Source organism: Chinchilla lanigera, unplaced genomic scaffold (genome assembly GCF_000276665.1).
Source record: "Chinchilla lanigera isolate Chin_1 unplaced genomic scaffold, ChiLan1.0 scaffold00005, whole genome shotgun sequence".
NCBI classification, from domain to species: domain Eukaryota; kingdom Metazoa; phylum Chordata; class Mammalia; order Rodentia; family Chinchillidae; genus Chinchilla; species Chinchilla lanigera.
In genome coordinates, this window is record NW_004955406.1 from 40,973,769 (window position 1) to 40,981,909 (window position 8,141).

Here is an 8,141-nt window from a genome sequence, read left to right on the forward strand (position 1 = left end):
CTAAACATGCATTGAAGATAAACATGCTTTACTCCCTCCTAAATCACCATTAAAATGAGAGTAAGAGATTTTTATAAAACATAAAGTTACAATAATGAGAGTAACCAAAAATAAGAAAGAGAGAGTAACCAATAGAAAAGAAAATCAGTGGGAGTTAGAAAGTAAAAGGATGGTACTAAGTTATCAGCCTGATAAACCTGAATCCTAAACACAAAGTGGGAAAGCTGAGACCAGGCCTGCGTAATACAGCAGAAGCCTGACACATGAGGAATCGGCAGCAATAGCCCCCCTACACACACTGTGGAAGTATAGGAGCTGCCACTTGCAGGTAGTGAGAACCCTGAGCAGGAAACAAAACAAGGCTTTTGAGAATATTTTCAAACCACTGAAATCCTTAGTTTCCCTTAACCCACCCCACCTCCCAGGAAGACTGAAATATTTATTCTTCAAAGAGGGTTAAGTAGGAGCTCTCTGTATCAACAAAAAAGCAGGTGAATATATGGAGGTAAGAATTCCGAAAATCTACTCGCAAAGAGGAAGCTTGAAGCATCTCCTTGAAGGAATCTGACCAGGCCAAGGTTAAAGACTCAAAAGACACTGACATCAGAACAGAGATTTTTGGGGCTGGGGATTTAGCTCAGCGGCAAAAGCGCCTGCCTGGTAAGCGCAAGGTCGTGAGTTCGGTTCCCGATACCGGAGAAAAGCCAAAACAACAACAACAACAACAACAACAACAAAAAAAAAGAACAGAGATTTCAGGGCAGGAGGAGGAGAGGGCAGAATCTGGCTTATTCACAGCAGTCTCTGCTGCAATTCCTAAGTCATCCCAGAGGTGTTCATTACATGTTTGTTAAATGAATAAGCACTCACTGTAGACAGACAAAAGGAGAAATTAAAAACCACTCATATTTCTACTATCTAGAAAGAACTGGTAGATTATATTTGTATCTATTAATGTTGTCACCAGAGAAAGAAACATAATGGTCTTTCTAATTTTACTTTTTTATTGCAAGTTCTTCTTGCCTAGATGATTTCTAAAGAGATTCCTGGTGGAAATAGGGTGCCTTTTGAAGGTCACCAAAATTCATTAATATTTAATTTTTCATGTACATTAAGAACAAGATTATACACAGAAAGCACGAGTATTCTCTACTAGACAGCAGGAAATCATAAACAAATCCAGGAATTACAAAATTCACAAATTAGGAGATGGAGGTATAGTTTGGGGTAGCACTTGCCTAGCATGTAAGAAGCCCTGAGTCTGAGCCCCAGGGTCACAAAACAAATAAAAAATGTTTAAAATGCCACAAATTGGGGCTGGGGGTTTAGCTCAGTGGCACAGCGCCTGCCTGGCAAGTGCAAGGTCATGAGTTCGATTCCCAGTACCGGAAAAAAAAAAACATATTGTTTATAATGATTCAGTATAATACAATAAATAATACAGGGGCTGGGGATTTAGCTCAGTGACACAGCACCTGCCTGGCAAGCGCAAGGTCATAAGTTCGATTCCCGGTACTGGAAAAAAACCAAAAAAACAAAACAAACAAACAAACAAACAAAAATGCCACAAATTGAAGAAAAAAATGCAACAAACAATTACGTATTTTGGATTTTTTCAGAGGTATTTCTTCACTACTTAGTCAATTGTCACCTTTTAAAGTTAACAGATACCTGAAATTGGGCTCAGAAGAAAAGGAAAAATTATAGAAGAAAGATAAAAAAATGCATTTCATTTCTTAATTTTTCCTAGAAATTAAGACAAGATCAGCATTATCAAATTTACCAGAGGAACATATCTTTTTCCTGCTGAGTACTGATTTCCAAGGGAACATCCCTGAGAATCCCTGGATCTAGATTGCTCAGGGCAATCTTGCTTTCTTTTGTCTATCTGTCCATTGCTGGCAGTGTTACATAACAGTGCTTCTTGAACTTTAATGTGCACATGGAGATCTTGATAAAACACATGTCTGATTCAGAAATTCTGCAGTGGCCCTTGAGATTCCCTTTTTCTAACAAGCCCCCAAGGTAGTACCAGTACTGCTCCTCTGTGGACCACACTTTGAGCAGCAAGGATGTAAGGAAATAGTACAAGAGTCAGCAAACCCTCCTGACTGAGGAAGTGGGTTTTGCAGTCCCACTTGAACTTGTATTCACATCCTAGCTCCACCCCTACCCATTTGGATGTCCGTGGAGACATGTTTTATTTTCTCTGATTCGTGCTTCCTCATTTGTAAGATGGGGATAATAGTACTTCTTTATAGGGTTATTGTGAATATTAAAAGAATTGCCAATTGATCTCAAATTAGGTCAAAATAACTTTTTTGTTTCTTTCCTTCTTTCCTTCTTTTTTTGTATTAGGTATCAAAATCAGGGTCTCGTGCATACTAGACTCTGTCACTGAGCTACACTCCCAGCCCAAGATTTTTCATTGTTGGTTTGTTTTGTTTTGGTTTGGTTTGGTTTAGAGCAATGTGTTAACTTTGCTGTAACTAAATACCTGAAAAAATTAACTTAAAGGAGCAAAAGTTTATTTTGGCTCATGCACTCCAAGATTTCTGCCCATGGTCACTGGGCTTCATTGTTTACGGCCTGTGGTGAGGCAGAACGTTATGGTGGAGGATGGATGGGGGAGCAAAGCTGCTCACCTTGTGTCAACCAGGAGGCAGAAAGACAGGGAGAGGATGGGACCAGGGATAAAAATATACCCTACAAAGACGTGCTCCAGATAACCTACTTCTTCCAACTAGGTTTCATCTCATATGGCTTTCCTCACCTCCCAATAGCCCTCAAGCCATGAAGCCATAAGTGGACTAATCTGTTCTTGCAATCAGAGCCTTCCTGACCCAGTCACCTCCTAAATGCCCTGCAACTGAAGTCTGCTGCATTAGGGACCAAGCTTTCCACGTATCAGCTCTGGGGAGTCATCTAAGATCCCAACCACAACAAGCAGAATCTGACACATAACAAGCACATAATAAATGGCAGCTGCTTTTATGACTTGTGTTATCATTATAAACCTGAGTTCTGGTCCTGATTTATCACTATAATCTTGAGCAAGTCACTGACCCCCTCTGGGTTTTGCTTTACTCTTCCATCAAATGTAATAAAAACAGTGCCCACCTCAGAAGTTATTATGAGGATTAAAATATGGGAAAAGTATATAAAATGCTGAGCAAAGAACCTACACAGAGAAGGCACTAATAAAAGTAACAATGATGATGATGGTGATAAAGATGATGATGATGGTGGTGGAAACAGTAATGATAAGCCTTGTGTCCAACCTGGCTCTATGGCTTTTGTTGAGAGAAAGAATCCTAAGCCAGGCATGGTGGCACATGCAAGTAAATTCCAGCCACTCGGGAGGCTAAAGCAGGAAGATTGTATGTTCAAGGACAGTTTGCGCAACTTGGTGAGACGCTGTCTCAAAGGTAGATAGATAGATAGATAGATAGAGAGACAGATAGATGGATAGGGCTTCGGACATAGTTCAGTGGTAGCGCCCCTGGATTCAATCTCTAGTCACACTCACACACACATACACACACACACACACAAAGAATCCTATAACCATACTCAACATCATTGGGTTGTAGGAAGAACCGAATGAGCCATAGTAAATGAAAGTGCATTGGAATAGAAAAGCTATAAAAATTTAAAGAAAAGCAAGGGAGTCAAAGAGCTTTTGTCCAGAGACCTGTGTTGTTTACTTATTTTGTGATTTTAAGAAAATGCCCATTTCTTGAAGCCTCGGTTACTTACCTTTATAAGAGAGCTAGTAGTAGCTACCCCACAAGGTTGTAACGATTAAATGACAATGTATAAAGCTGTTGGCACATTTCCCGGCACATAGATAAGCTTAAGAAATATCTTCTTTCCTATGTATAATAACTACTACATTCAGGATTTTGTATGTTTCCAAGGAGGCTAGTATTCCAAGAATATTTTGGTTTTGCTTATGAGATTCTCTACATGAAAGTTTATTAACTTGAAGATGAAAGGTCTATAAAATTGAACTGCTGAATGCATCCTATTTAATTATACATCAAATATCCCAATGCTGAATATTTCATCAGTGGCATTGCTGGCTGTTAGGATGCAGAGCATGGGGAAGAAAAACAATCAATTAAAGGGAATTTGGTATAACCCCAACAAAGAGAGGCTATGTTGTGCTGCCAAGCAGAAGAACAAGGTTTTCCAGAAAGTTTTTAGAATAACTGGCCCAAACCTTTCCAAAAGGAGCTCTGACATAGTTTCACCACAATTCATTTTCCATCACTTAGATCAGTTGACTGCTATAGCTTTTCCAAGTCCAAGTGGTTGTATCCTTTCTCCACTATGGTGCCAGATCCATGGAATCTACTGTTGATGTATTTCCACACCAACCTACAATTAAACTTTATAAAAGGTCATATCCTTTTCTGTGGACTAATCCTGGATGGAGAAAAATGGGTAGATGAAAAACTACCAATACCCTTTCCTGTGTTAACAATATCCTGGTAGAGGCTTTCTAGAAGATTCTGAAACCTGAATTTTCAAGTATTTAGAATTGGCATGGTGCGTATCTTTGCATAGGTATCAAATACAATACTTGACAAGAATAGCATACTCAATATACGTTAGCTGAAGGAAAATATTTAAATTTACCCCCTGCCTACTCCCATTTCTCATAAATCTAGCTCTGCAAGGAAGTGGTGTGGTAGGAGTGAGGGTTGGGATTCTGAAGCAAGAGGAAATGGAAGGCGCCTGGTCATGAGAACATCCTGTACCCCCAAATTTCAGGGAGAAGAGTGACCTCCACCTAACAAGCTTTACTCGAGCCTCCAAGTGCTTAGAAGGGAGCCACTGGCCCCTATCGGAGCCCCTTCAGGAGTGTATGTATGAGGGGGAGTGCTATCATTTTCCCAGAGTTGACTTTAGAAGCACTGATTAACACCTTTCTCAGAACAGGGCTTAGTGACCCATTTAGGCAAGTTTCCAGATTCCTTACCTAGGGAGTACAGAAATTTCTAAGAATGAGGAATAAAAGGGGGAAAACATGATTACATTTAAAAATCATACAAACAAAAAATTACACAAATTCACTTCAAAAAATTTTTAAATGGTTCCATATCCTAGCACAAAGCTTTCTTAACATTCTATACTGTCTATCTAAATTTTATTCATATGGCTTATATCATCTTTAATTCCTACAATGACCCTGGAAAGGTAGATATTTTTAGCTCTATTTTACACATGAGAAAATTGAGACTCAGGTTAAATGATTTGTCTAAATCCATACAACTAATAACACAGATTTGTCTGACCCCAAAACCCAATTCTATCTCAATACACTTTTGTATTCTAATGTTTTCATTTTACATTATTTAAAGATCACTTTTAATGTTTCTACATACTCATTGTATTTCTTTTTAACAGCAACATAATATTCTACTTTCTGTTGTGACATTGTTACTCATCCACTCTATTCTTGGGCATTTAGGCTGCTTCAAGTTTTTCATTATTATAAACAATGCTGCTATACATATTTTTATTGTTGTTGGTCATGTAGTTTTGTTTTCTTCTTTTATTTCCTAATGATAAATTCCCAGGAGGCAAAAGATGACAAACACCTATTTGGCTCCAGCTATATATTACTAAATTGCCCTTTGAAAGAATTATACTGTGTCACCGCATCTTGAAAGAGAGTACTATCTTCTCTCACAAGCCCCTTGTGAGAGATAGAAGGCAAGTTTGGGTAGACTTACTAATGAAAACAGTCCTTTGTCCATCTATCTGCAGGGGTATGCCCCAGGGCCTTGTAACACTCCCTGAAAATGATTTGTAACATAAGTATTCATATTCCAGAATAAGATCTCACATGGGATGGTATGATTCTTCCTTCCTGGGAGAGGCTTCCTTACTTAAATTGTCTTTTTGAAGTCATAAGATCAGCAGAAGGTTTTTCAAGCAGCTGACATTTTCCTGTCAAATCGGTAGCCCTCCATTCTTGCGCTGGAGAAAAATCTGATGCCAGATAGAAGTGAAGCCTAGACTTTAGCTCATGGTTTGCCATTCCAAAGTGGGTGCAAAAGTGCTGGGATAAATTACACCAAGGAAAGGACGTCCTATCAGAGCTGGAAAAGGCTCCAGGAATTGTCAGGAAAACATAAAAGTGAGGAACACTAGATTCCAACTGGTGGAACACTATTTGGAGGTTACATAGTTAATATCTCTCAAGCTGGGGATGTGGCTCAGTGGTAGAGTTCTTGCCTTGCATGCACAAGGCCCTGGAGTCAATCCCCAGCACCACCAAAAAAAATTATTGTATCTCCATCTTAGTTATCTTAGTTATATGCCCCACTGGAAGATATTGAAAGGTTCAGATCTAAATTATACTAGGAACTCAGATAATATAGATGTATTACTATTAATACATACAGTAACTGTAGTACAGTCTAAGTAACAGTATAGTAGGCACTGTAAGAAAAAGTATAAACATTAAAAGCAAGCTGAACTGGTTTGGCCATCTCTCCAAATAGATAGGTCACCTCAGGTAAGATTTTATCCTCTTTGAGCTTCAGTGTCATCATCTCTAAAATGGAGCTTATGATTATTACCTATAAACTTTGTTCTATAGACTAAATGAGAGTGTATGCTATGTGTATAATAGGGGCTGAATTTACATATCTACCAGTAAATGTGATCCATCAAGTCTTCCTCTACACTAGTGGTTCTCAAACTTCAATGTGTATGTGATAGGATGTGTTAGGATACCTATCTAAAGAGCAGGTTTTTCAGGCTCCACCCCCAGAAATTTGTTTCTATCACTTGGCAACAAGACCCAGGACTCTGCATGTACCGTATAATTAAATTCCAAGGAGATTAAGTTGCCACCCATCCATAAACCATACTTTGAGAAGGACTGTCCTACAGCTGCAGGGAATAAAATGGGGAATTTTGTATCACTAATATGACACAAAGACTCCATAGCATGCAGAAGTAGAGATCCAAATATTGCATCTGCTTTCAAGATGATTTATGTAGTGCTTATCTACTTTAAGAAATGAGAATTGTACTAAAGCAATACTTATCCTTTTAACACTTGTGATTTAGATAAATGTGCTCCTTGGAGTCATCTTGACCCATCACAGCAATATCTCTCTCCTCTGGACTGTGGAACTTATCTCTCCCCTTCTGCCACCCCGAGCAATGACAGACATTACCACTGCAACCTTGTGTTACTAACTTCACATTGGATTTGGGTCTCATCTGTCCAACTTGACTTTAATTGTAAAGGCAGAAACCAATGTTGTGTACTCTCCTGTATTCTCTACACCCATCTGTAAAGCCTTTGTACAAGGCATGTGTTTCAGAAAGACATTTGAATGAATGTAGCAATGTACATTGAACTGTTTCTTCACCTAAGAGTAGCTCCAAATTATTATTGTGAAGAGGGTGGACTATTAGACATTCAAGCTTTGGAGTCAGGCAGATCTGAATGTAGATCTCAGCCGCTTGTAAGTGCTGTAACATCTCTGAGAGTGTTTCCTCATTGTGGAGTGGTAAAAACTTAGGGGCAGGCTAGTGGGAGACTAAGTAAGAGGATACTTATAAGATTCCTAGCAAAATTCCTTACACCTGTGGTTCTCCTTAAGGAACAGATATCAGTGAAAGCTCTTGCTGTTATATCTAAAAGTATCTACATAGAATAATAGACAAAACTGCCTTAGGTATTTATCTTCAGATGTAAGATAATAAATGACTGATTCTCTCCGAGTAAAGTTGGTATTTTCTCTTTCTTTCTTTTTAAGGTCTAGAAATTTAAGCTTTAAGTAACAGACTGTCCAGACATTTGTGTGGATTCCCTATAGAGATGGGAAAGGACACAAAGCCACTATTTTACTAGGTCAGGCTTCCACACACAGCAGTACAATCAGGGTTTAAGTTTATGCTTCACAGACCTCCTCTGTTTAAATGATTACCATGACTTTTTTCCCATTACTGAGAAGCACCCAGCTCCCAGAATAAGAAATATGGACCCCACCTGAATGAGAATCAGAGACTTCCAGCTTTTTAGACTATAGATAGGAGATTTACCAGCCTCAGTCATGATAGAGACACTGGGATCTTCTGAGTAACTCTTAGGGATCCTGTGAACAAGA